General features: G+C 40.9%; 1 protein-coding gene across 20 annotated transcripts in view; it reads right to left on the bottom strand.

The window, feature by feature from the left end:
* Nucleotides 1–25,330, bottom strand: part of mical3a (microtubule associated monooxygenase, calponin and LIM domain containing 3a) — a 121,139-nt gene that overhangs the window by 74,143 nt on the left and 21,666 nt on the right. For 19 of the 20 annotated variants that reach the window (XR_003693164.1, XM_028585482.1, XM_028585470.1 and 16 more), the window contains exon 1: nucleotides 16,579–16,749. The exons of the other annotated variant lie outside the window; for it this stretch is intronic. The gene's annotated coding sequence lies outside the window, so the exon portion shown is untranslated. Of the gene's footprint in view, nucleotides 1–16,578; nucleotides 16,750–25,330 lie in introns of those variants that run through there. 20 annotated transcript variants of the gene reach the window in all.

Below are 25,330 nucleotides of genomic sequence, written 5' to 3' on the forward strand. Positions count from 1 at the left end.
AGCAACGTGTCTGAAAGTTGTAAGTCTTCTGGTAGCTGTGACAAGAGAAATCTCAATCATTCCCAATCTTACTACGGAGAGTGTAGGTATATGTAAGGAGATAACATAAGCACAGGCTAATTATTGCTAACTAACATGCTAGTTAACATTCGTAATTAAACCTAAACAGCTAATGTAAGTCGAAACTGCCTGCGAGCTTCTCCTGTACTATACGGTAATTCCTCTACTGTGCTACAGTAAGTCTCGTGGTTATGACACAATCGTTAACCTATTTTTACAAAAACTTCTTCTACGGAGCCATAACGTGAGGTACAAGGTAATGGAGCCTTTTATACATTGTCGTGTTTCTTTAGAATTAAACAATGGACAAATAGAGTCTTTAAACGCTTCAGATATGAAGTCGGATATTGCATCATTTTGACGTCACGATGCGCCACCTTGGATGCATGCGCAACCAGATGTTCCAATAGTTCAAATATTCTGTGTTATTTTAGAGGGAATATTCGAACGTCATTTTTGAGCAATTTTGATAGTCCTAGCGGCATTTCTGGGTGTTGTTGATATTTGGCTTTCGCTTTGCATGGTAGAGTTTTAACTTGCACTTGTAGATGTAGCGACGAACGGTGTTAACCAGAGATGGGAGTAAGTCACACATGGGCAAGTCGCAAGCAAGTCTCAAGTCTTAACCTTCAAGTCTCAAGCAAGTCCAAGTCATTTTTTGTGACAATCAAGCAAGTCAAGTCAAGTCATAGCTTTGGTCAAGCAAGTCACAAGTCAAGTCATACAAAAGTTTCCATTTTTAAACAAGCTAAAGACAGTGATTATGAAGTGCTGTAGTTCTATTATTTATAAAAAAAAAATCACAGCCTAAAACTGATATTAGGCCAACAATAAATCAACATTGTTCAAAGTCAAATAATATTCTTCAAACATGCCTCACTTTTATGAGACAGAAACACATCCTTTAACCTTTCCTTGTCTTAAAGAACAAAACATATTCTTTAGGAGTAGCCGAATCACACCACCTTTGCTTATCACATGGAATGGAAAGTATGTTGATATTTGACAGTGTATTTGTGAGTGAATGTGCGTGTGTTTGAGAAAGAGAGAGTGAAAAGTTATTAATATTGGTGAGTGAATGTGCGTGTGTGAGAGAGTGCAGAGTGCGTTGTATGTGTGCCTAGCTTTATTCACATACTTACGTCTTCATGTGAGTGTGTTTATGAGAGATAAAGAGAGAGAGAGAGAGAGAGAGAGAGAGAGAGAGCAGTTTGTGTTGTGTGTGTGTGTGTATGTGTGCCTAGTTTTATTCGCTCAACAAAGAGGGGAGGGTGTGCTTATTCATGGCCCAAAACTGAAGGGAGTTCTGTCCCTCACAAATGTCCAAATAGCGGTTCAGCTGAATATGGGGACTGGAACCCAAATCTCTCCCGATTTGAAGTGTCTGATGAAATTCGACGTCGGAAATAAGTACTGCAGACCTTGCAAACTGCCATGTTTTCTCTTTGCCTGGTCAGATGTGTAATCCTTTTAGCCAAACTTTATTATTTTCTGTGCAGAGGGATAGGCCTCGATTTATGTTTTCCTCCGTGGGCGCACACCCTTTACAAAAAAAGTGTTTGCATTTCAGAACCTTAGGAAACGGACAGCGGCCGACACGAACACACACGCCATAATAAAGCCAGGACAGGGCCACTTCTCACAAATACAGACAGGATTGGAGATGAAAAGTTTAACTGGCACGTAACCGCGATCAGCTTCGTGAGAAATTAAGAATCAATGCCACCGACATAACCAATCACAACTGCAGTGTTTAATTTTAGATTCACGTAAAAATGAACTGGCAGTCTGGCACTCGTGGGCGGTCAGTATTTTCCGTGGGTGCTCTGAAACTCGAGCACCCAAGGTATCGGCGCCCATGAGAGGATCCATGACGTTAAGTTAGCCTACTAGCCATAGCCAGTGTTGTTTACTGACGGTCTGCCGCCGCCATCCATCATATCAACGGTTCCTGCGCATGCAATAGCACTAAAATCGTAAAATTAACTCCTCCTCAATATCAGAAGGGAAAAATATATTTATTAAACAGAAAATCAAGTCATTTCAAGTCATTTGACTCAAGTCTAAGTCAAGTCTCAAGTCATGAATATCAAGTCAAAGTCAAGTCGAGTCTTTTGTGAATGTTAATCAAGCAAGTCTCAAGTCGTAAAATTTGCGACTCGAGTCTAACTCGAGTCAAGTCATGTGACTCGAGTCCCCCATGTCTGGTGTTAACTGATAATGGTTTTCCGAAGTGTTTCTAAGCCCACGTGGTAATATCCTTCACATAATTAAGTAGGTTTTTAATGCAGTGCCTCCTGAGGGATCGAAGGTCACGAGCTTTCAATGTTGGTTTTCGGCCTTGCCACTTACGTACAGAGATTTCTCCAGGTTCTTGGGATCTTTTCATATTATGGACTGTAGATGATGAAATCCCTAAATTCCTTGCAAGTGCAGGTTGAGAAACTTTCTTAAACTGTTGGACTATTTGCTCACACATTTGTTCACAAAATGGTGAACCTCACCCCATCCTTGCTTGTGAACGACTGAGCCTTTTGGGGATGCTCCTTTTATACCCAATCATGACCAATTCACCTGGTCACCTGTGGAATGTTACAAACAGGTGTTTTTTGGAGCATTCCTCAACTTTCCCAGTCTTTTGTTGTCCCTGTCCCAGCTTTTTTGGAACGTGTTGCAGGCATCAAATTCAAAATGAGTGAATATTTACAACAAAATAATAAAGTTTATCAGTTTGAACATAAAATATCTTGCATATAGGTTGAAAAGGATTTGCAAATCATCGTTTTCATTTACTGTGATTACAATTCCTAGTTCACTCGCTAAGAAGCCATGACCAGCTCCACACGGTCTTAAATTATGTAATCTAAAAGGATTAAGTGATTGTAGGTCAGTGGTCATAATCCAAAATGAATACTGGTCCCAGTCTGCCAAGTCATGCTGCCACGACAACCGTCAATTCTGCGCAAAAAAGGGAGAGGGTTTAAAGCCATAGTGCGTAGTTTCTGTTGGCCCCATGAGGAATTCTAAGTAATGACAACAAAACTGTTGCACATGAGGCCTTGACGTGGTCACGCGCCACCCCCACCCCTCATCCACGCAGTTACTTGTAGCCAAGGTGGACACAGTAAAAAAACATGATGGACTCTTCAGAAGAGGTCATTATCTTCACTCGAGTTTCTGTGCGGGAAAGTCACCGGACGCCACAATCTTCTGAACATAGCCATACTGAGAAATACAGAGAGAGTTGTGTGGAGCTGATAGTCTTAATTAGTTTTGTAGCAACTCTTTGGCAATGGCTTTAATGTAACAGACGTTTATTAATATCAAAAAGTTACGCACTAAAGCTTTAACTGAATCTGAGCCCCATTACATTTCTGTAGCCTATATTAGACCCATTCGAACAGTGAGAGAGGATTTTCAAATGGATTGGTTTCAAATTGCAAAATAGCACAGTCAACATCAGATCTCTGTCTGAGACGAGTCAGGGGAATATTTACTGACAACAAAAAAGGTCTTATGAAATTCACATTATTAACGGCTTCGAGGAAGTCTGAGCCTGTGCCCAGACTGCTTGCTAATGGGTGTCAAACATGGTCGATTAGAGCTGCCTGCCAGCACTTGCCGCAGCTATTTGATTTAGGAAATCGCTCAAATCCCAACTCGAATGCCACTTCTCCCACCTTCATGCCTTTCATAACAAAAAGTGGAGCAGGCACCGCAATTATGCAGCCATAAACACAGTGAACCGCAAGAAGGGATGGAGGGAGAATGCAAAAAAAAAAAAAAAAAAAAAAAAAAAAAACTGTAAAAGCACAGCTATCATTGACACTGCTCGTAAAAATCCTCATGGATTTTAACATTTGGTTATCTCTGTTATTGATTTGCATATTTCACACTAGAGTGCGACAGTGCGTGTAGTGAGATGGAGGCATGTATTTGGTTACTGATATACTCCGATCCATCCTTCCCAGTGAACTAGTAAGTGTAATCTGAGAGCGGTAGGCAAACACAGTCAACACAGACTATTCTCCAAGGCTTAGTCGTGACCGTTGTGGAATGGAGGCATGCTGGAGAGAAGGAGAGGATAGCTCAGACTGGCTACAGGACCTGTTCAACAGATTTTTTTTTTTTTTTTTTTTTTTTTTTTTTTTTTTTTTTTTTTTTTTTAAATGCAACAGGGGGGAAACTAAATGGAAAATGAAAATCTAAATAATCAAAAGCTGGATGGGAATTAGGTCAGTAGTAGTACATCTAACAATATTCAACACGTCAATCAGAGTGGGTCTATTTTTTTCCTGACAAAGCAAATATCTCAAACGGATTCCTTTGTCTAGTGTGTGCTTGGACGTGAAGGATGATGGACAGGAATATTAAACAGCTGGGCCAGAACATGAAAACTAACCCTCCGAGGTCTCATAACTAGATCATACATTCAATACACAAAGGCTAACCCATGGTATGTTTCTTATTTCTGGCAGTCCATGGGAAACTACAGTACAACTCCAACTCCTCTCTTCCCCATATTAATTACAAAGCTAAAAGTTCAACTTCGAAGAGGCTCAGCAAACAGACAGAATTCCAGTATGTGTGGACGGCTGCTGAATGTAACAACCAGGCAGGCTGGAATAAGCAAAGAAAGAAGAAGAAGAAATCAACTGGTATTCTCTCCACTTACATTGTGTGATTTCTTGCCAGGGTTGGATGAACTGACAGGGTGAAATTATTGTTATGATGCTATGAATAGCTGTTGAAATAGTGGAGAGTTGTAGAAATCTGAAACAGGGCTGCAGCTAGGGCTGGGCAATATGGAGAAAATCCAATATCACGATATTTTTGGCCAAATAACTCGATATCGATACCACAACGATATTGTAGTGTTGACTATCGGTGCTTTCACAAATTTATTTACACAATGAGATTTTTGATGAATAATCATCAGTAATGTGGATATAATGACTAAGTGGGTAAAGGCAAATAATAGAACAGTTACAACAGTCTGGTAAGTTCAGAAAATGACATCACTTTACGGTAATGCAGCCTTTAAAACCAGTAAAGACAACACTTATGCCATATTACGATATCCAAAATCTAAGACGATGTATAGTCTCATATCACGATATCGATATAATATCGATATATTGCCCAGCTCTAGCTGCTCTATCGATTACTTTAGTAATCGAGTATTCTACCGATTATTCCATCGTTTAAACGAGTAATCGGATAAGGAATACTTTTCCTTTATAGTAAACAGCAATAGTAAATGTTTTTGTGTTACTAAAGCCTTCCCCAATGTTCTTTTCCTAAACCCAACATTTTTTTTTTTTTTACACGCGTGTGACGTTCTCGCGATAGCAACGCCACGTGGTGTGTATTAGAGTGCGGATCGGGCTGCATTTTTCTGTCCGAGCCCGGCCCGCGTCCGACAGTTAAAATCTAGTTTTTTTCTCATATTAATCACACATGTACGTTTGTCTTTGTGGAAAGCCCGCTTTTATTAAGCAACTGTAGGAAGGCCTTTGGAAATGTCAACAGATGAGCGCATCAGACGGGGCAACAAGTGCACACCTACATAATAAGCGGTTTAAATTTAGAATGTTCAATGCCTTATCCCGCTGATGTGACCGAGCTGGACCCGAACCTGAAAATCATTTCTAAATATCTGTCCGAACCAGGCCCGGTCCGTCGGGTTCCGCCGGGTCCCAATGGGCTCAGTTCGGGTATCCATCCTCTAGTGCAGGGGTCACCAACCTTTTTGAAACTGAGAGCTACTTCATGGGTATTGAGTCATATGAAGGGCTACCAGTTTGACACACTCTTCTGAAATAGCCTAACAAATATGCTCCGTTTGCCTTTCGTTATATATGATTATTAATGATTAATGATACTCATCTATGTGAAGACACTGATCAAGTTAATGATTTCTCACAATAACTATCAACAATGACTTAACAAGGTGGGAAACAGATAATATCAATATTCAATTTTCATTTTTAGAACAGGCCTGAGGGCTACTCATGTGGTCCTTGGGGGCTACCTGGTGCCCGCGGGCACCGTGTTGGTGACCCCTGCTCTAGTGTGTATGTTCACATCCGTTTACATCCGATTCATTCTTTCCAGATTTACCAACATCCCTGTCTCATTTTAATTATTTTTTTTTTGTGATCAATATTGTCTGCAAAGAGGAGAGCAACCAATGGCTCTCACGCAAAGCCTTGATGGGACATGTAACAGTGACACACAGCCAGCACAAGCCGTAATCCTGTCATATCCACACTTGCTTTCTCTAATCTCAGTGCGTGGGCGCGGCTGTGAGCCGTTTAGATGGTAAACAAGCTGCGGGATGTGTTGAGATTGTTAAGATGGGGGAATCAGCAGAATGAGCTACCGGCAGTGCTCCCTGCATCAACAATGACTCACCACACCACCCCTATCTAGACCTGCTGATGCCTTTACCTTTCTCCAGGACTTTCTCCTCAGATTCGGACTGGTGGCAGCCTGCCAGAGTGCAGTAAAGCAGTTGAGAACTAGGTTATATTCTCACTGAAATGACTAGAGTGAAGAGTAGGGCTGCAAGATTAATCGCAATTTTACTAAAATCGCAATATGAACTAGTGCAATATCCAAAAAGCGGGGGAGGGGAAGAAATTGTTGTTTGGTACGGATTCCTTGCAAAAATGACACCATATTCTTTTACATTTTTTTAATTCTATAATTTTTCAATAAAAATAAGAATGATACTAAAATGACCATTCCCTCCAATATTGTGAATCATATCGTAATATCAGTCAAAATAATCGCTATTAGATATTTCCCTCATATCGTGCAGCCCTAGTGAAGAGCGGGAAACCTAATACTGTAGGTTGACTGTGAACTGAGGACAGTGGACGGCAGGTATACAAATATCAGCTATCCTCCTTGGTATGAGGTTCAGCAAGTTGGTGCATATCAAATTATTATCTGAGTCTCTCTCTCTCTCTCTCTCTCTCTCTCTCTCTCTCTCTCTCTCTCTCTCTCTCTCTCTCTCTCTCTCTCTCTCTCTCTCTCTCTCTCTCTCTCTCTCTCTCTCTCTCTCTCTCTCTCTCTCTCTCTCTCTCTCTCTCTCTCTCTCTCTCTCTCTCTCAGCTGGGATAACATGAGAAAGGGTTTATTTCCCAATCTGCAAGTCAAACCCACCAAGAAAACCTGGAAATATGCCCCAAAGTGAATTAGTCTGATAAAGTCTAGATTGCACACATACGCACATCAAACAGACAGTAGCGTGAGAATGTGTAGGCTACTTAGTAAGAGTGGCTTTCTTCCCAGCCTCACATGCTCAATCATTACATCCCTCCTGTGCCAGTTCCACTAAATGGTTCAGCACAGCCAGGACCAGAGGAGGGTCGGCCTTCCTGTGCGAACTGTGCAGAGCTGCTGGCTGATTCAGTAGGACGGTAACTGAACACCTACACAGAGCCATGAAGCAATGATGCTGACAGCTTCACAGAAGAGCGTGTGAAAACCTCCCAAATTACACTTTAATCCCCGTCACATATTACAAGATGCAGGCGGTAGTCAAATCAAGTGTTTGACAGGTGCGGCACAGATGAGACGAAAATTACATGGCTATACATTATGTCAGGTTTTAATAAATAAACGCAATGAGGGTGGAAAGGAGGTGGAGTAGATACACCACAGAAGTAGCAGAGCCCCAAGGAATTAATTCCAATGTCAGAAGTCATACCGGGAAGTCACAAGCTTTGATAAATGCCCCCAGGGATTTCTTTTTGCCGTCGTAGAGGGATAGAAAGTTAAGGCTAATTGATTAAATCAGGGCTACATTTCTTTGTCAATGCCATGCCTAACTTTATATTCCTTACTTGAAAGCTTCAAAGATTTCCCACGGTGCTACCTTGCCTTTATTTCCTGCTATTGGCCTTAAGAATGTGTATCATGTATTAAATAACATTTTTGTACCAATTCTTAGGTCTTGATTACCTTTTCAAAAACTCGCTATCAATACTGTTATAACAACCTAAAAAAAATAATCACAGACCTACCAAAAGTTCAAGTTTGACTAATCATATTTTAAAGGAATAGGTCAACCAAAAGTAAAAATGGACCTGATGAAGTGTTTGTCTTCACAATGCGGCTAGCATTGTGAAGACAAACACTTCATCAGGTTTGGCACCATCCTGGCTGTAAAAAGGCCAAAACCAACACCTGTGTTTACCGATCATACCTGGCAACGTCCTCACCGGAGACACTGCGCAGACATACTAGGTCGGCCAGATAAAATGTCAAGAAACCATTTTCTGGTTAAATACAGTTTAAACCAAGTGAGTAAGACCAAGTGAGATCTAGCGGTGTCGGTAGTTGCATTTCTGAACTTCAGACATAACCCTGTCTCCACTCTTCATGCTATGCTAAGCTAAGCCAACCACGTATAGCTCTGTACTCAACGCACAGACATGAGACCGATATCAACCTTCTCATCTCACTCTCGGGAGAAAAAAAAACATGAATAGCAAGTTCCCCAAAATATGAAACTATTCATTAAAAACTACATGAACTACACTCTCGTTTCACCTTGTGTTTGGGGAAGTGGTTCAGACAGCTGCTGTATGAAGCAGGTGTAAGCTAAGAATCTTTCTGTATAATTAAGCAGGTATAGCCTCATGGGGGCACAAACACAAGCCCTCCAATTACCTGCCCTTACTAATATTACAGTGCTAAGACACTACGATTCACATGTTAGGGTAGCTAATGGTTGACGGTGTTTGGTGTTTTAAGCCCCCAACGCTGACGCTGCCAACCAACAGACCGATCTTCACTATGATGGGGAAAAAAAAAGACCTGGAGAGACATGGCCTGTGTAAGTTTATTTACTTTCTTCTGGGATAGAACATTTAGTGGGCTTGTTTCTCCATCAGGCCTGCCAGAGAAGAATTCATCTCTTGTCCAGAGAGGCAGATAACAAGACCCCAGGGCTCCTACACACACAACCAGAGAGTGAAAGTGAAATATGATGTGGTCTCTAGAGGGAAGGACGGTTTACTGGAGTGAAAAGGGCCTGACATGAAAGCAAGGTTCACGGCTATGGGCTGAGCAGCTGGTACCTGCTTCCTGAAGCCCGATAGCTTTTAAGGCTAAGCTGTTATGTAGGTTTCAGCATATTAAAGATGTGTCAGAATAAGACTTGAATAGTTTGGGTAAATCTCTCAGGCTATACCTGCCCCTTGGTAACACCTGCGGGTTTCCTGATCTCTCTTGTCTGTTGGAGTACAGATACATGGTTTATTTATCATGAGGAACCCAGAGTTCAGACTTCAACAGGTGATGTGGTGAATGGGGTCCAACAATTTCTAAAATACCAGCATAAGTAGCAGAGGCAGACTGAGCATCTGTTCCTCGATAACTATCAGCCAGTATTACTTTGAAAAGTTATTTTTAAAACAGCAAAAACAGCAGATAAGGCTGCGATAAATTCTGCAAAACTGTACAATAGCCCAAATGTCAGGAGTCTCCACCCGTGTAATTTAGTATAATAAACGTTTGTAGAAGAATATAATGTTGGCAACAAGCTAAAGTGCAGAGGACCACAAAAAAGAAATCTGAAATGTCATTTACCTCCAATTTAGCATGATTTTCAGCCGTTAGCACACACATAGTTGAGACAAATATGACAAAGTCATGTAACCAAAAGGTTATATTTGAGTTACAAAAGGTCTTTGTCAGTGGCCCTATGTTTGCAAAGCTGAATTGTTATAGTTAGATATATTACTTAACTAGAACTAGAAATAAAAAAAAAAAAATAACTAGAAATGGTGAAATGTCTTAGGAGGGAGATGGCTAACTTTAGGTATGGGTTTGGTAGGGGTGCACACTTCAGAAAATGTCACGATTCGATATAGATTTTTTTAGGCTCACGATTCGATTAAAAAAAATCAATTTTCAAATCAAAAACGATTCTCGAGTAAAAAAAAAAACGATTCACAGTATGTAAATGTAGTTACTTTTCCCATGTGATTGCAGTAGACATACAATTTAAAAATGTTTGCTTCTTTTTAAAAAAAATATGAAATTGATTTTTGGAATTCTATGAATCGATTTTGAATCGGTAGAGCTTGAATCGCGATTCGAATATGAATCGATTTTTTTGCACACCCCTAGGGTTTGGTGTGGTACAGGTTAGAGCAAGGACCCAGAGAAAACAGTCACATGAACACATGGGGAGTCTTGGTATCCAAATGGTTAAGACACCTTCCACGTAACAGGTAGCTACAGCTAACTGGGCCGGTATGGTTAACATTGTTGAGCAAACAATGAGCTAAAAAAAGGACTGAAAACAAGCATCACCTTTCAAATGATAGCCGTCTGCTTAATCAGAGTTGCTGCGGGTTTCACCAAGTCATATTTAAGACTTTTTTTTAAGACTATTGATATAGATTATGAATTAAATTTAAGACCTTTATTGGGAGGGTCATGACACTAATGCATTTTATAAAACAGAGGTGTGCCTAACCGATCTATAAATATCCTTGTATTACTTATTTATATGATTATTGGAGAAAATACTGCCAGGTCTTTAAAACATGTTTTTTTTTTTTCATCTTTTTCCCTTTCCTTTTTATTTTCATATGTTATCTGACAAATCCTTATGTTATAACCTTTACATCCCTTGTTCTTGTCAAATAGTTCTGAAATGTTGGTGAGATCTAGAAGGGACAGAAAAAGGGCAATGAGAGGAGATACTTTGAGTTCATGTATTATCTATGTACACTTCCTGAACTGTAATATTCCCATTGTCCAATAAATAAAGAATAAATTTTTTTTCTTCAGTTTTTAGTATCGCTAAACTAGCACTTCCCCATGTCTGTGGTACAATCCGAAAGAGACTCACGAGCTGATTGGCTGCAATAAAAGTTGCATTTTGTTCTCATCTGTAAGTCGTAATACAGCAAAATTAGAGTTGGACTAGCGAAAGAAAAAACTACAACACCACGGAATAACAAATTTTTTTTTTCAAAAAGAAGAGCATTAGAGCTAGGAAAATTAAGACCGGTTTAAATTTATTTTAGACCTAGAACACAATACTTCAGCAAATGTAAGACTTTTTAAGGCCTAAAATTAGTATTTTGAAATTTTTCAAGACTTTAAGACCCTGCAGAAACCCAGTTAATGAAACAGGCATGAGTCAAGGCAAGTTCAATTAAACAAGACCATAAACCTGCAATCATTTCGATGTGGGTTCACTGGAACTTTGATGGCAATGACTTGAGACATGACCGATAACACGTACAGGTTGCAATTCATGAGTCACCTATGAGCTGTGTTTTTCTACTAAACGGTTTTACAGCCACACTAGAAAAACTGATGTTGCTCAACTTGAAACAATACCTTTGTAGGAGTCCTCTGCACACCTGCGTTTTGAGTACATTTAGCCCTAAAATCAATACATTATGTCATTCATCACACACACACACACACACACACACACACACACACACACACACACACACACACACACACACACACACAGTGGGGAAAGTATGATTGTGCAACTCAGCTATTGTTCCAGGTTCAGCAGACTGGCAAAATGTAAACAGTCCCATTGGCCTTAGGAACTGCATTTGTCACAATGGCCGACTTCTGACCTGCACGGCACGAGAAACAGAATTAAGAAGTAAGTCTTAAATTCCGGAGCTGTGAGAAATCATCAAAGCAAAAAGGACTGGGGGCCATGCTTGTTAAGTCATAAACACAACTTCGACCAGTGGATTTGCGGTTAGTCCGGCATCTTGCCAAGTTCAAAAATGTTAGGTAGTAGGGAAGGAGAATAATAGCCGATAGATATAGCCTATATCAACATCAACCCAGTGTTTCCTCTATGTTGATTTGACCGTGGCGGCCCCCCACGATATGCCTTGTTAGAGTGCACGTCGGAGAACGTTTGTATTTTAGGTGCATTATTTACATGCTGAAGTAATTACACTGCATTAAGATAATGCAATTAATAGTGGGTTTATTGTTATTTGCTACAGAATGCTTCAAGATCAAAGTTGGCCTCTATAGTAACTCAAAAATACAGTTCAATCTGAAAATATGCCTCATTGTGTGTGTGAATAGAGGTGAATAAATATATTTGTCTGTGTTGCAGCGAAGTGTTAGTTCCGTTTCATGGGGGTGGGAGAGGGTGTTCGGACCTGCCCCCACTGCTAAAAAAAAATCCTAAAAGGAAACACTGTCAAGCATCTCACATGTCCTCACAGGACCTCAAGATTTAGGATTATATCCTGACATACCTGTCTTGAGTTTACTTTCAAGCTTCCGGATATATTTTATTCAGAAAAAACAGTAACCTACTAGCCTTAATGGTAAATTAAAGGTGCTGTAGGTAGGATTGCGAAGATCCAGGAATTAAATGACCTGCTTCATGTAGTTCTACAGGAACATAGGGTCAGATTCAGCAAATATGTCAGAAAGTTAATTTTATAAGGCTTACCTACTGCACCTTTAATGGCTTCTACTAAGCTGTTGGGTTTTACAATGTCTGACTCAACTCTCAGGCATACGCTATCATAACTTGACCTCATCCAGTAAAGGACAAGTTTAAGTGGATATGACACATGCCTTTGGTGTGGGAGACCTGGGTTCGATTCCCACTGCAATACATCGACCAATGTGTCCCTGAGCAAGACACTTAACCCCTAGTTGCTCCAGAGGCGTGCGACCTCTGACATATAGCAAATTTAAGTCGCTTTGGATAAAAGCGTCAGCTAAATGACATGTAATGTAATAATGTAATGCATGATAATTGCCCTTCAACACACTGATTCCCTTACAGTAAAGCGCTTGCTGCCAAACACAGCCACCAAACAGTTAACAACATGCCATTGGCTTCTAGTTACAGACTCCTTGTAAGGACTTACTGCAGGCTACAATACGCGTGATGGTTTGACATCATCAGCAGGGGACAGCGAGCTTCTGACGAGTCAACCACAGCAGCAGACCTCCGGGCTGAACCAGACAGTTGGGTACATCCATCCACTCATGACACAGCAGGGGCTACCTTCAGGAGGACTTCCTTCCTGCTGTCCTTTCATCTAGCAGTGGGTTTCCAAATCGCTGGTACTTTGTATGGTCGTGGGTGGGGGGTTGGGTCAGAGCTAGACAGGAATTTACTCTCTCCTCTCTGAGAGACCATCAGCCAGAGGTCAGAGGAACTCAGCTTCATTTTTCCCCTCTACACATCCAACCATCAATGTTTTTTTTTTTTTGAAAAAGCATGCCCTAAAGTCAAATCAACTTTTATGACATCAGCTTCATGGTATTTAGGATAGTGCCGGAGTCCACTTTGTCACAAGGAAAGTGCATTTTAACGGTCTCCAACCAGGATGAAAGGTGAGTTGGACCTAGGGCTGCTCCCTCTTAGTCAATTAGTCGACTAATCGGTCATTTTGGTCTTAGTCAACTAAGATTTATATAGTCTATTAGTCATGTTTTATGCTTTTTTCATGCTGAATTACTTATTTCCAAGAACCGTATGAGCACATCTCTGGTAAACACAAGAATTAAGGTGGCGCTTTTGCATGACTCTTTGCGGAGAAACTCAGATTTACAGATCTGTCGATTAAATCAACTAATCGATTAGTCGATACAATTGAACGAGTGTTAGTCGACTAAGAATTTCTTCAATCGAGCACAGCCCTAGTTGGACCATTACTGAACATGGACGAACATAGAAAAAAATACTGTCATCTCGTTCACTAGGTCTGTTTTTAGAGGAAAAACTAGGGGTGGACGGTAGAGTATATCTTATTTTTCCCCTCACAATATCAATAAATTAGTACATTTTGTGAACTTTTAGTTCAGAAGCTAAATTGGGAATATCGGGTTTTTTTGGCTTATAGCAAAATCTCTGATGGTAAACAGAATGATATGGTCTCATTCAGGGTACCTCTAGCTCACCCAGTAAGAGCGTGCGCCCAATGTAGGCTGAGTCCCTTGCAGTGCACCTGCGGCCCCTTGCTGCGTGTCATTCCTCGTCTCTCTCCCACCTTTCCTGTCTATCCACTGTCACTATGAAGTAAAAAAAACAGGGAAAAGCCCCAAAAAAAGAATCTCATATCACGACCCCTAACCCCCAAATATATTAAGTGAAATAACCACTTTGAAAATGAAGTGTGACCTTGACTGTACAATCAGTACTGCTCCCAGTAGACCACAGGGACAAAACACACACCAGGACTGATAAGCCATGCAATAATAATGTGACTCTGCGATACTGTAAATATATTTTACTATTTTTTCTCTTTACTCTATGTATTTATTGTTTGTTTATCTTTAGAGTGTCTTGTACCTTTCCCCTATCCCTCGCTGCTGTGCGAATTTCACTACTGTGGGATTAATAAAGGATTTTGAATCTTGAATTTTTGATATTGTGATTGCTGATTGAAGAGGTGACAACTGAAAAGGGATTTTTGGTTCGCCTCTTGACTTCATTCCGTTGTACAGAAGGACAGACAGTGAATGATAACCTATTGTGGTTTTCAAATAGAGATTTCACAAATGATTCAATGCAAGCCTGACGGATTCCACAAAAACTGCAAATGTCAGACGGACACAAAGCTGTCCTAACAACCAGACCACAGAGCATCTCCAGTTCTTTCTTGTGCCGAGTCAGCCACCAAGCAAACATCCTCCTCCTTCTCTGCTCCACATCCTGATCTCTTAAGAGGAAAAATAGGAGTTATGATAACAAGTGCAGCTTAACACAGGTAGCTCCTCCCAATTAGCATCTGCCTGTGTTGCAACACCCTGTGACCTCAGAGGTAGAGAGGGCCCGATACCATTTTTTTGCTTCCCGATACCTATTCCGATACCTGAACTTGCGTATCGGCCAATACCGAGTACCGATCCAATACCAGTGTGTCATATTATGTTTTAACAAGTACTACTATCCCTGTATGGATGTGACATGATTTCTATCTTTGTTGTCGGTCTGGCTCAGGTTAAACTCTTTGTGAAACATGAACAAACACAAACAATGAATGCCACATAACTTCCTTTTATTATCCAGTTTGACGGACAGTTATAACGGAAAAAAGAACATAAATAAACTACTTTAACGTAGATTTTCTTTAGGGCCTTATTACGTGGTATCGGATCAGTGCGTAAACTCGAGTACATCCCGATACCAGCGTTTTAGGCATTATCGGAGCCGATACCGATGCCAGTATCAAGAACATCTCTACTCAGAGAAGATGTCCACACTATAGCGTTGGAGCTGCTACAGCCTTTTAAAAAAAAAAAAAGGAGGTGGGTGAAATGCAACAAAAAGGTCAATATCACTGATCAATAGAAAACATGCTCCATCACTCCACTGAGACAGGATAAGAGCCTCTGTCCTGTCAGGTCAGGTCCTTACCGCTCCAATAAAGCCACAGACTGACTCTTGTTGCTGTGTGTTGATGCATGGTCCAATCTGGGTCAGCTGGAATACTATGGCATTGTTACGGTTGTTGAAATCAGTGTAAAGTCACTCAACAAGAACAATAACAGACAGATCACATAAGATAATATGGGTGAGTTATGGCTCACAACATGATGTCAAACTTCCACTGTACAACATGAAAGACCTGTGGGCACAGACCAGGTACATCGGAACCACATCCCTCAGAATCTTTAAAAAAGGAACAACATCCATCACAGACAGACATAACATCATGCACAATTCAGTTTGTGACTTGGATAACACTAGCAGTATTAAAAAGCTGCTGAATTAAAAACGCATCCAGTTTCTCCTCATAAATTTGCCTCCAACAGACACAAACATCCATTGTGGCTTCGATCACAACATTGGAACTACTTTTGTTTTGCAATACTCTTACGCGAAATGTCTGTGTAAAATATGATGTTAAAAAGGTAATGTACGTGGTCGCAGAAATGTTAAATACAAAGAGAAACACTAGCATAACAACTCTGTAAATCAAGTAACGTTACAGCAGGTAACATGTAAGTAACAGATTGTTCAGACTGTGTTATTACAAAAACATGTTGTCAAAATAACTTCACAAACTTAGATGTTTGAATGGGGCATATCTGTTGTGTGGAAATGGCTATTCAATATAATACCCATCTGGTATTTGTCAATAAAATGAAGCCAAACTTTCAGGGAAGAGGCTTCTAAACTGCATCATTTTGGAGATAATTAAGGACATTTCAATATGACTGATTAAGGGGTAACCCATTCCAGAGGTTATCCCTTCCGATCAGTAACAGGCTGATATAGCTTAACTGAAATAAAAAAAAACATGGCAAATGACCACTGATGCACCATTACAGCGATGTGCATGTACAATGCCGATATAAAAAGTCAGATTTATTACAGGGCCGTGTAGTTAAATGGTAAGTTGCTCTATTAAAAACCAACAGACCGAGACATTGCCAAACGTGCAGAGGTGCAGTCCGCGGATCCCAGGGTAACGTTACGAAATGCATCGTGTTTGTCAAGCGACCGGCAGGAACATCTCCTCTTACCTCGGAATCCTGTGTGTTTATAATCCACTCCTATGTGGCGGGAATGAATCCATGTCCGTGTGTGTGTGTGTGTGTGTGTATATATCCAGATTTCCACGTAAAATCCACTGTCCCGTTTAAGTGGCTAATGCTCGTTAAGGACAGAGCAAAGGAGCAACACACAGCAGAGCAGATGAGAAGGCGCAACTTGAAACTGACAGAGAGGGATCGGTCGAAACCATAACCACGAGAAGGAGGGGGGAACGAGAAAGTCTATAAATAACATCACGTTACGGAAACATCGCGCGCTTATTATTTCCGTGTAATTCCTGCTGAAGGTAGAGTACACTAGAGTATAAGACGGCGTATTGAGACGACACTGTGTTATGTTTGAAATTATCTGGGTTTATTTGAAAGTGTCATGTGTGAACCCCCCACTACTCCTTGGACTGAGCCTGCATGTTTTAACTTAGTTTAATCCGATTGGTCTCTTCCAACGTGACGCAGCAGTAGGCCTACTGCTGCTGCCTTCACATGGTGTCAGAAACATTAGGACTGGTTTACACAACGGGCGGGATTTTACATGATAGCCAATAGATTTGATTACACTTCTCATGTACTGTGAAGTATGTGTGTGATTCTGCACCCTAAATAAATACTGACTTGACCTGACATGACATGAGACGTTTAGACAGGTTGATGTCAACAACAGATGGCCCTTAATAGAGCTTAATTATGAATTATTACAATTAGTACAATTACTCAGAACAATGAGTGATAACAGTCAAGTAGATTTCAACAAGACCAAATTCTATGAAAAATCAATACATGGGCTCCTCAGTCATTACATTGTTGCTGATTTGTTAATTGAGTTATCTGAGTAATTCAATGATTACTCAGATAACTAAGCACAGTGTTTGTGGCACCCATTGGTATTACATAGCCTCTTTAAAAAAAAAGGTAGCATTTAAAGAAGGGATAAGTCATTTATTGTTTGCGTGACACAAAGTCATGGATGTAATTTCTCAGTCTCAATGAGATTGTTGTGTCTGTCTGCAAGTGTCTTTGAAAAATGTAATTCCCACTGAATTTTCTAACAAATCATAGACATGGATTGTGCCGTGGTTTTAGAGCGGCTGAAGTTTGCCTAAGTGGAAAACCAATTAAGGTCACGACTTGGGAAAAGTATTATTATTGTTTGAAACAATTCCTTTCAAATGGGAAGACATCACATGGAAATACTATGTATTTGGCTCCCACAGACAAAAATATGCATCACTGATACATTACTTGTTCTGTCTAAATCACAACACAATCCAAGACTTAATACTCATATCACAGAAACATATTTTATACATCAACGACCGGACTGAAAATCCAAAGAACGTATTACCAGCTGTGATGATTATCCTAAGTGTCTTGGCTGATTCAGAAGAAAGGTCAATGACGTGCAGGCCCTTCCTAAAACCCACTCAACTAGCAAAGCCACTGCTGCTAATGTGCCACTGCCAACAACTGGATCGCCAAAAACAAAGACAACTAAAAATGTGGCTACTTAAGACAACTTTCATCTACTTTGATTAGACACATGCTTTCATCTGTAATCTCTACTGAATACAAAGCTGGAAGGAGGAACCCTTCTATACTACTATCAGCCCTTTGCACATTACAGAGTCGGTCTCTCCCTCTCGAGCATCCAGCAAGGCGGACACCACCCTGTCACCTTCTGTCACTGGACAGATAGGCCTGTGTGGCAGGTTTCTGAGAGCACACAGAGACACATGGCATTCGTAATCCCTCACAAAGATGTTGTGTGAACTTCATCTTGAATAAAGCCACGTGGGAGAATCAGTGCTTCATTACTTTTGTTAATTCAACAGACTGTGTATATCACTTAACAAGAGAGTCAAAGGAGTTCTGAGCATCCTGCCTGCCTATTTGTAGAAGAGGGAGGAGGAAAAAGTACAGGAGTATTTGATGGAATTATAAATATGAGAAGAGATACAGGGATATGTTTGGAATTAGGCACAATATAATGCCAGATACAACCCAGATTAGTATGAGCAGGTCATACACGATTGGTTCAGCAGTGAAATGTCATTTGCCTCAAATAAGTACAATATAGCCTGTGCTGCTCGTTCACAGGCGATGTCTGTCTTTGGTAGAAAATGAAGTAATCATCAGTGTAGCTCTAGACGTGCTTATTATAAGGGTTCTGTATAATGCTTTCTTTTAGGGCATTAAACTTCTCACTTCCTCACATAGCATATGGTGAACTTGGCTCTGTACTGCTGCATACCAGTGTAAGTGCATAATAGCTCTATAATTTCATCCAACTCAAAACAAGGATTTCTTAACGTTATTATTAAAGAAAATTAGTCAGTTAGTCACTGAGTTGAAAGATGAAAAAGCATTTCTGCAGTTAAGGTTATTGTGCATGATAAAAAAAAAATGTAGCTCTTTCTCATGTAATTGAAAACTTTAACATTGCATCACATCTTCTCACATGTTACTGCAATAACTAATATGAAGTTCGAACCTATGCTAATTGAAAACAGCTGACTGTGGGAGGACCTGCAGCCCTGAAAGCTTACTGTCTCCACCGCCACAAGGACGTTCCACATATGAGGTATCCAACCAGAACAAGCTGTCCCAGTTGGATTTGCACAGATTTGCTAATTAAACAAACCGCAGGGGGACGCAGGATGTCAACCCGGGGTCTGCTTGTGTGAAAATGAGAGCGCGATAGAGGGGGAGGAAGACAAACTTGGAAGAACAGCAATGAATGGGGTAAAAGAATAGGACTGGGATCAGGAGTCAGGAGCAGCACGGCGGAGAGAGTTTCGCCACATTATAAAACTGCCTCTAATTGCGCTGAGCACCTTGGTTCCCACCACGCCTCTGTTTACTACCAGAGGTTTGTCATCAGCCATTCACGCAGGATCAGTGGACTCTGACGGATGCATTCAGACAAAGGGTTGTCTAAGGTGAGTCCGGCTGCACACACGTTCCCAACATAACAAAGGAATTACACATGATGTCATCCCAGAAATCTTCAAAGGCATCTGACATATCACAATACCAAATACAGACGACAATGGACGCCATCAAATCTCATTCATTCGCTTAGGATGAAGCTGATGGAGGAGGAGAATAAAGGCAAAGTACTCACTGTATAGAGGGAAGACAGGCACAAGCTTTTCCTCTGGCTGGGAATTGTTCTCTTTCTATTTCTCCTCCCTCCGCTTCCTCGTCTCTTTCTGCCTCTCCTCCCGCCGTATCTCCCCCCCTTTCTTCTCACCACAGCAAGATGCTGCCTGGACCAGTGCTGGTTGTCATGGTAACCAAGGAGAGACAACTCTCACGTGAATGTATCTCCCTGGGCGCTGATTGGTGTGACGCATTTAAGGAAGGAGGGAGGAAGGGATGGGCCGGGGAGGGGGGAGGATCCTCACTCAGGCCGCCTGCATGCACACACAGACACAATGGGCGTCTTTTTAAGGTGGAGTTGAGCTGAAGTGGAGCTATTAGACTGTCAAGGATGATTCTACTTGACTGACTGACTTTTAGGACTTCTGGCTTGCTGATGTGAGGTGGCGGGCTCGGCTCTGGCTCAGCTGTCCCCACACTGTTTGCCACTAAAATCCAGCACTTTAAACTGCCACGGCGGGCCAGAATGCAGAAACGTGTTACAAGACATACGAGAGCAGCGATATGTGGCAGCTTGACCTGCTGGCCCACCACACACTTCAAGCTCTCCTACAGGGAGCTATTTATAACACTGCAGAAAGCAGACAGATGCATAACTGCTACTATACACTCCTAAACACAGCAACATTCACAGGCCTGCTGCATGCAAAGGCAAACATTCAAACAGTAAAAAAAAAATGGAACCTTCGGTCACTGAGACATACAATCCAGAAATGACCTGAATGTATTTCCTGAATAAAGAGATTACATAAATACTGCGTTGAACACTGAGCTTTGTGTGTAGCTTTAACATTGATAAAAATACAGAAACTGGGCATGTGCTGAACAGCGTATGTGCCATAATTGCATAATGATTAGCTTCCTGCAGTCATACATTTTACAAGCATTTTACAGACTTTGAAAGTTGAGAAAAGAATTGGCAACAACTGCAGCAATGAAAGCGACATTTAGCTGTTGAGTGAAAGAGAAAAAAAAAAAACGTTCCATGTTCATCGAGGCAATGACAGGTTTCAGAAAAAGGCTTGAGTGTTTTACATCCCGTTTGAGGGAAAGTAGGTCTCTGTCAATTTCACGCTCATTCCCAACGATGACATGAGTAATCACGGTCCAGGCTTTTCGTCCAGACTCTTGTGTAACGGCCTGGGCTAGCTCCAGTTCTGCTTGAGATGAGAAATGATCTTGTTCTGGGAGAATCCAATGCTGGTTTTTCTGAGCTGATGTCATATATTGCCTTGGCAAGGTATTTAGCAACTCTGAAATATGTCTCACTAATCTAGGTTTGTTTTCTTTGTGTGTGTGTGTGTGTGTGTGTGTGTGTGTAACCATCCTTTCCTGATGGACAAAAATTGAAAATGAAATGTGGACACGCTCAGTTGGACAAAAATCCAGACACCTCCCAGCCTCAGGCGTGTCATTAAATGCAGCAGTTATACACACCACTTAAAGGTGCCGTAGGTAGGATTGCGAAGATCCAGGACTTAGCCAAAACATTTGAACATCGACAACTACTCAGTCCCCCCCCCCTTTCTGCTAAAGCCCAAAATGGTCTCCTAAGCCCCCCCCCCCACAAGTGAGAATGAATTGGTTGGAGCATCTGAACAGGGAGTGGTGGATTTTAGCAAATTGCACTACAGGCTGTAGTAATATTAAATAGTAATTACCTGCTTTCAGCAAATATGACAGAAAGTTAATTGTATAAGTCTTACCTACTGCACCTTTAAGAAATACACCCTTCACTGTAACCTGTCTAAATTAAAGTATTAAAGTATTTAAACACATTTATTTATCAAATAAAACAAAAATCTCCCTTCTCTCCATTAAAAAATAATTAAAAACAATATATATATATATATATATATATATATATATATATATATATTTTTTTTTTTTTTTTTTTTTTAAAAGACGATTCAATGCATACAGTGTTTTCACTGTAAAACAATTAACTGTTTTGCTGTCTTTACTTCCATTTGCTCTTGATTCTTCTCTTATCCCCATCTACTGTGGAACAGAGGCTGCCGTGCTTTAAAGGAAACCAGAGCTTTATGCAGCCATTTTTCTTCTAAGCTACAGTATAAGTGGCCAGTGAGCTTCATTAATAAAACATGCACCGCTGTCTCCATAGCCATCTGTTTTTTCTACACCGAGCAGACACTGCACGGGGTTAAAATTGTTTTAAATAAAATTCAATAATGCTAGACTTTCTGAGGTCACAAGTTGCTTTCCCTATGCTTCAGTCTTCCCATGTATCATTGGGCCTGTTTTTTTTAATGTAAAATTAAAGATGTCACTAAGCATTATACATGCATTTTCCATGCAGTATATACTACAGCATGTTCTTCGGGGAACAGAACAGTGTCTATGTCCACATGTTTGTGTCTGCATGTGCGCACGGTGGTCGGGATATATGACTCTCTAGATTCACGCAGGTTAAAGTAAGTTCTCCGACAGTGACTGTGTCAGTTATTATCCCATATTGAGGTTGTCACTGACTTTTTTCTCCATCAAGTCTTATATACATACTCTCTCTCTCTCTCTCTCTCTCTCTCTCTCTCTCTGCCCTCTCACTGTGAGCATGAGTAGGTGGATGGGATGATGAGAGCACTGATACTAATAGGTGGTTTCATCATGTTAATGGCCTGCCATCAGGAAACTGTTACGGGCCAGTGAGCACTGGGCAGCAGAGGAGGAGGGTTTTCTACTGCAGAGCAGGGTTACTCCTCGAGCATCTGACACTTTCCACTTGCAAACATTATTCCATAATTTGTATTCACTCGACCAAGATGTTAAAAAATGGTAGCCCGCAAATCCACATAAGCCGTACAATTGACAAAGTGCAGATGTTCCTCTGGAAAACTGTAAAACAAAAATAGAGAAAAGGACCTGGTACCAAAGTGAGTCGAGTCGGGCCGAACCATGTAAATGAGGCATTAGTCACAGCAGAGCCACCATCTCATAGTGCGTTAGCATGCTAACAGTTGCTAATTAGCACTAAACACAAAGTACAGCTGACGCTGATGGATATTTCCCAGATAATAGAAAACTTTGACCTGCTGGTGGCGCTAGAGGAAAAGTCAGGGGATCACCAAAATCATTAATATTAATTCTCTGGGGTCTGTAAATGCCTGTACAAAATTTCATTGCAACCCATCCAATAGTTGTTCAGACATTTCAGTCTGGAGCAAAGTGGTTTTCTTGCTGCTTAGTCATTAGTGTAAGAAACCGAATTAGGGGAAGATGCAAGGGGACCATCTTGCACTGTAACAAATGGCACGCACACAAACAGAAGCACTAACTGAACCTAACAAATGCCCACAAATAAATAAGCACACAGCAAAGACAGACCACTGAGGCAGGCAGAATGTGTTCAGCTTTTATTAAAAAAAAGGTAATTGTTTAAACCCACAGATGAACACATTATGAACCCTCTCAGTCCAAACAAGTGATATTTGAAAACGGTCTTCCCAGAATCACATCAGTATTTTCAGTAACATAAACCCAGCCAGTTCTGTAACTTGAACATTTCATTTCCTCCAGACCAATGAGCGCCAACACTGTGAAAACACTACGTACTGTATATCAGCTCCAGTCGGCTGCCCCTGGGCATGCTGGGTAGAGGGAGAAATGAGTTGAAAGAGAGTTGTTTGTTTGTGTGCGGTGGTAGGGGGTCCAACAGAGTTATCAAAGCCGGTGAGCAAAAGCTACTGAGTGAAAACACAAGGCAGCGGAGAAAAAGGGCAGCCAATGAGGCCAGATTTCAGGAGGTCTGGCTGTGTCTGTGGTCAGTCTGAGCCCGTCTAAATTTAACTGTATGTGTTTAAAGGAGACCTCAAACCAGGGCTGAGTGAGGACTTAAACAGCAGCAGTGGTCAGGGTGCGTCCACACTGGAACCATTTCTCACACTGCTCCCCCATTTACTGTGTCCGTGGACTGCTGGCATGGTAGGCTATAAATCCAACCTTCCCTAGAAGTTAAAAGAGTCAAAAGTCAAGGCTGTGACCCTTTGTCCCCGACCCCTTCCTGATCCTCAGCAACACAGACGCTGCTGGCCTAAGTATGGCTGTGACCGTAATGACTCCGGGTGTTTTAGGATTAAAGTTGAACTGCTGTAGATGTCTGCTTTGGATTGACTCTAAATGGGTTACCATGCTGAGCAGTGAAGGTGTCTAAATAAAATATTTCATATCGTCACCTTCCTCAAACAATGGCCTTCGTCATTTTCATTTCAGGTTTTTCAGAAAACACAAAAAACTGAAAGGCCTAACCCCACTAACACAGAATGTTTATGGAACGTTGGGGAACATTAGTTTCTGGTTCCCTAAAGGTTAAACATTCTCCTGTGGTTGCACTGTACCTCCACACAACGTTCCCGTTTGGTTGTTCTTGGTTGTTTTTTGGTTGTTCTGAGTGCAGTTTTAAAAATGTTTATTTAAACCAGCTCCATTTAAGTTTTTGAAGTAGCATATAAAAGGTTTGCAGTCACTTGATTTTAGATTCACTCAAAAATGATTGGTCTTATAAAATCTAAGTAAGATAAACAGCAAAGCAAGAGAATATATTTATTTTTAGGCTGATATCAATTTTGCTAAAAACAATACTTTTGTGCTTGATTTAGTTTTTTAACTGTATTATTCGGTGGCAGACAGGGGCAAACGACAGAAAACACATGCAAATACACACAACACAACCAAATACATAAACGCGATGCAAATACACACAACACAACCAAATACACAAATGCGCTGCGAATAAAAAACGATGCAAAAAGAAAAGCACACAAACCCCGAAAACAAATGCAACAGACCTCTAGAGAGAGCAGCTCAGTGGAACAGCTGGATTTTCGACATAGCTGGGAGGTTGGAGTCACATGGGTGCCCACTCTACCAGGTGAGCTAACCAGGCGCCCACACTACACAACATTTAGCTAAACTTAACTTTAGGTGTTAAGGTGCAGCTGAGGGGAATTGTCATTTGTTTTGCAGGTGTTTGGACAAAAAAGAAAAAAAGAGTATTGGACAAAGTAATGCTGCTGGTTGAAAAGTTAAGGGATCACCAAAGTTATTGTATATGGGGGGGGGGGGGGACAATGGCAATGCATGTAAAACTGTAGTTGTTGAGGTATTTCAGACTACAGTATTACTGTACATCAACAGACACTTAGAATCACGATGCTAATGTGGCTTAGAAATCAACGGCAAGCTATCTGTCCAGAATCTGTGTCCCTGATACTCTGGATAATGCAGACTTTACTGTGAACACCTTAATTGGGACTTCTTCTCGGGCCGTACCACTAATGAAATTCCATTCCATTCACCTTATTTGGTGGCAGAAATCTCAGAAACATAGTGTATAGTTTAAAAATTGCACTAATAAAAGTATTTGCATGGCAAGATACCACTGGGGGTAAATTAAAAAAAAATTGTTTATTTTTAGCTGAACCAACCCATTAATATATTCATTAATAGGATTCATTTTTGCTACAGGACACCTTCCTAAAAGCTGTAGTTCTACACCCAGAGAAGACATGATTGAAACATGATTTGGCTATCACAGTCACTATTG

The sequence above is a fragment of the Perca flavescens genome, chromosome 8 (assembly GCF_004354835.1).
Source record: "Perca flavescens isolate YP-PL-M2 chromosome 8, PFLA_1.0, whole genome shotgun sequence".
NCBI classification, from domain to species: domain Eukaryota; kingdom Metazoa; phylum Chordata; class Actinopteri; order Perciformes; family Percidae; genus Perca; species Perca flavescens.